Raw genomic sequence first — 4,866 nt, forward strand, 5'->3', positions numbered from 1 at the left:
CGGTGACCTTGGCAATAGCCAACAAGAAGCAAACAAGCGGCAGGAAGCGAAGGAGGCATGGGTGTGAAGCTGCTTCTCTTCCCTTTACCTCCTCAAGTGCCTGCAGCCGGTGACCTCCGGCCTGAAAGCCGATTGGCAAAGGAGTCTGGGAGGCTCTGGTCTCCAGTGCTATACATTTTTCTGTCCAGAGTTACATGCAGCCTTGGAAACACGTCTCTGCCAGGTGTCCCCTGGCCACTGACCCCTCCAGGGTCAGATCGTGTGAGGCAGGAAAGAGAGAGAAAATGGGGGACATGTGGGTGGGTTTATCTTCCTGCACCATCCTTCTCAGCCCCCTGCTTCCTGGTTGCCTGTCTCCCTGTCTCAGTCAGCTGGGGTTGCCATAACAAAACACCACAGGCTCAGTGGCTTAAGCAACAGAAATGTATTTCTCACCATTCTGGAGGCTGGAAGTCCATGATCAAGGTGCTGGCAGGTTTGGTTTCTCCTGAGGCCTCTCTCCTTGGCTTGCAAATGCCTCTTGCTGTGTCCTCACGTGGTCTTTCTCTGTGTGTGCTCCCCGGAAGTGAGGATGCTTTGGGCAGAGGCTTATCCTCGCACTCATTTCATAGTGTGTCCCCAGAATCAGGACTGGTACAATTCTCAGTAACTTAACAGCCCAGAAGTGGGCTGGGAACACACGTGCTGCAGGGAGCAATTTCTATTTCGCTCTGGGAGCTCTGAAATCCTTAAAACCCCCGCTGAATGCCAGGAAAAGTGCCCTTGCCTAATATGACACACCTGAGACCTCCCTGCCCTTTGGAGATTTAGGTTAAACTTGGCCCAAACTGTAATTCTGTGGCCTCCCTAAAGTTCCCTTGCCTCACTACCTCCAGTTTCTCTCTGAATTTTTGTTAAGTTCCTTGGGCTTCTTGGCCTCAGACTAGATATAGGAGTCCCTTCTTTAGAGTTTCCACACACACACATCCAGACACATGCAGCATTTTCACAGGTCATGTACTTTCCTGACGATTTCAGGTGGGGACAGAGCGAGATCATATCAGTACGAGACAACCTTCTGCAGTCTCCTCCTGACCCCTTTCAGTCCCCACTTTTCCAAAGCCCAGGCTCCCTGCCTGATCTGGCCTCTGACAAGTGGTGTTCAGTTCTTTGTGTAGCAAGTGCTGTGGTAAGCTGCCCAGACCCCCCCCTTTCAAGGCTGAGGCATTCACTCTCCACTCGCATCTGCACAGGATGTTGCCTGCTCAAGCTCTCACAGCTGAGTCTCCTCCCAGGAGCTGCCCTTGACTCAAGGGAGCTGCCTCACCTAACAGGGCATCCCAGGCCCAGTGGCTTCTCGAAGGGCGTGGGGTTCAAAGGCACAGCTCTTTGCCTCAGTTTGGGACAAGTCTGAGGGGCCATCCTGGCTCAAGTTCCCCACGGAATTGGCTGCTGCCTTTGCTGCAGCTTCTCCCTCTGCTCAGTCTGGCTGCCCTCACCCCTCACAGGTGTTGATCCTGAGAGCATTCCCTGATAAACTGCCTGCACTCAGACTTCCACCTCCGAGACAGCCTCTGGAAAACCTGGCTCGAGACCCCGGGTCTGGCTGCCACAGGGGGAAGCCCTGCCGTGGTGCTCTGTACCTCTGCAGTTTCCCCAGAGTCCTGGAAAGTCACTCGCTCTCCATTTTTTATCATCATCCCAATTTTACTGACAGAGCAACTAGGGCTCAGAAAGGAGGAATCACGTAGGCCCAGTCTCACCGGCTCCATTAGTGGCTGGGTCAGCCAGAAAGGCACAGCCCCTGGGTTATGTGTAACTCCTCTTGGTTTGGTTAGTTGTCTAACTTGCCACTTGGCACTGTGGGCGCCTGATGGTAAAACTAAGCCATAGGGTTCTGGCTATGGGACAAGAAAAATCTCTCTCTCACCCTTAATCCCACCCCTTTGTGCTTCCTTGCGGGTCCGCTCCATCAACAATCCCTTTTTCTCTCTAACATTTGCAGTCTCTCTCACCCAGAAAGCTCAAGTCTCAACTCTGATTTGGTTTGAGTTCTTTTGGTTGCCAGGAACTGAAGCCACTCTGGATGGCTCAGATAGGCTCAGATGATCTCAGGAAATCCAATCAAACTCAAGTGCCTGACCTTAGGAAGGGTTGACTCCCAGGGGCTTCAGGGAGCACCTCTCATCTCCCTTTTGAGAAGCAGTGATCAAGGTGGCTAAAAGCCAGCTTATTTAGTTTATATCATGGCTTTCCTGCAAGTCATCTTGGGCACAACTTCTTTGTGTCTTGGGTTCCTCATCTGTAAAATGAGGACAATCATAGCACCCATCTCATGGACGATTATGAGAAATAAATGAGGTAATATTAATGTAAAGACTTACATCATGAGGCACCATAGGTTCATTACTGTCATCCCTTACTCGTGGCTTCTCCACTTCTCTCCTTGTATCTGTTGTTCTCTTGTTCTCCTTTCCCAGCCACTTCCTGTGGGTCCTCATGACTTAGGTATGCACACGAATGGATAGTGGCCACTTCATTCTCCTGTACCTGATTTTCAGCTCAAGGAACCATTCCCAAAGAGTATCTTTCATCTGTATCTCTTGGCTCAGGACTCCTATGAGAAGGTACTTGATTGTCCCCACTCATCTTTTTTTTTTTTTTTTTTTTTGGCTAATTTTAAACATTTTATCAAGAAGGCACTTTTTTTTTTTTTATACAGCAGGTTCTTATTAGTCATCAGTTTTATACACATCAGTGTATACGTGTCAATCCCAATAGCCCAATTCAGCACACCACCACCCCCACCCCCTGCCACTTTCGCCCCTTGGTTTCCATACGTTTGTTCTCTACATCTGTGTCTCAATTTCTGCCCTGCAAACCGGTTCATCTGTACCATTTTTCTGGTTCCACATATATGCGTTAATATGCGATATTTGTTTTTCTCTTTCTGACTTACTTCACTCTATATGACAGTCTCTAGATCCATCCACGTCTCAAAAAATGACCCAATATCGTTCCTTTTTATGGCTGAGTAATATTCCATTGTATACATGTACCACATCTTCTTTATCCATTCATCTGTCGATGGGCATTTAGGTTGCTTCCATGACCTGGCTATTGTAAATAGTGCTGCAGTGAACATTGGGGTGCATGTGTCTTTTTTTTTTTTTTTTTTTTTTTAATCTTTTATTTATTATTTATTTTTGGCTGTGTTGGGTCTTCGTTTCTGTGCGAGGGCTTTCTCTAGTTGTGGCAAGCGGGGGCCACTCTTCATCGCGGTGCGCGGGCCTCTCACTGTCGCGGCCTCTCTTGTTGCGGAGCACAGGCTCCAGATGCGCAGGCTCAGTAGTTGTGGCTCACGGGCCTAGTTGCTCTGCGGCATGTGGGATCTTCCCAGACCAGGGCTCGAACCCGTGTCCCCTGCATTAGCAGGCAGATTCTCAACCACTGCGCCACCAGGGAAGCCCTGCATGTGTCTTTTTGAATTATGGTTTTCTCTGGGTATATGCCCAGTAGTGGGATTGCTGGGTCATATGGTAGTTCTATTGTTAGCTTTTTGAGGAACCTCCATACTGTTCTCCATAGTGGCTGTATCAATTTACATTCCCACCAACAGTGCAAGAGGGTTCCCTTTTCTCCACACCCTCTCCAGCATTTGTTGTTTGTAGATTTTCTGATGATGCCCATTCTAACTGGTATGAGGTGATACCTCATTGTAGTGTTGATTTGCATTTCTCTAATAATTAGTGATGTTGAGCAGCTTTTCATGTGCTTCTTGGCCATCTGTATGTCTTCTTTGGAGAAATGTCTATTTAGGTCTTCTGCCCATTTTTGGATTGGGTTGTTTGTTTTTTTAATATTGACCTGCATGAGCTGTTTATATATTTTGGAGATTAATCTTTTGTCCGTTGATTCGTTTGCAAATATTTTCTCCCATTCTGAGGTTTGTCTTTTCATCTTGTTTATGGTTTCCTTTGCTGTGCAAAAGCTTTGAAGTTTCATTAGGTCCCATTTGTTTATTTTTGTTTTTATTTCCATTACTCTAGGAGGTGGATCAAAAAAGATCTTGCTGTGATTTATGTCAAAGAGTGTTCTTCCTACGTTTTCCTCTAAGAGTTTCATAGTGTCCGGTCTTACATTTAGGTCTCTAATCCATTTTGGGTTTATTTTTGTGTACGGTGTTAGGGAGTGTTCTAATTTCATTCTTTTACACGTAGCTGTCCAGTTTTCCCAGCACCATTTATTGAAGAGACTGTCTTTTCTCCATTGTATATCATTCCCTCCTTTGTCCTAGATTAGTTGACCATAGGTGTGTGGGTTTATCTCTGGGCTTTCTATCTTGTTCCATTGATCTATGTTTCTGTTTTTGTGCCAGTTCCATATTTTCTTGATTACTGTAGCTTTGTAGTATAGTCTGAAGTCAGGGAGTCTGATTCCTCCAGCTCCATTTTTCTCCCTGAAGACTGCTTTGGCTATTCGGGGTCTTTTGTGTCTCCATACAAATTTTAAGATGTTTTGTTCTAGTTCTGCAAAAAATGCCATTGGTAATTTGATAGGGATTGCATTGAATCTGTAGATTGCTTTGGGTAGTATAGTCATTTTCACAATATTGATTCTTCCAATCCAAGTACATGGTATATCTCTCCATCTGTTGGTATCATGTTTAATTTCTTTCATCAGTGTCTTATAGTTTTCTGCATACATATCAGTGATATTGGTCTGTAGTTTTCTTTTTTGGTGGTATCTTTGTCTGGTTTTGGTATCAGGGTGATGGTGGCCTCAAGAATGAGTTTGTCTCCCTAGGTAGGTTTATTCCTAGGTACTTTATTCTTTTTGTTGCAATGGTAAATGGCAGTGTTTTTAAATTTCTCTTTCACATTTTTC

This window comes from Eschrichtius robustus, chromosome 5 (assembly GCF_028021215.1).
Source record: "Eschrichtius robustus isolate mEscRob2 chromosome 5, mEscRob2.pri, whole genome shotgun sequence".
Classification (NCBI taxonomy): Eukaryota; Metazoa; Chordata; class Mammalia; order Artiodactyla; family Eschrichtiidae; genus Eschrichtius; species Eschrichtius robustus.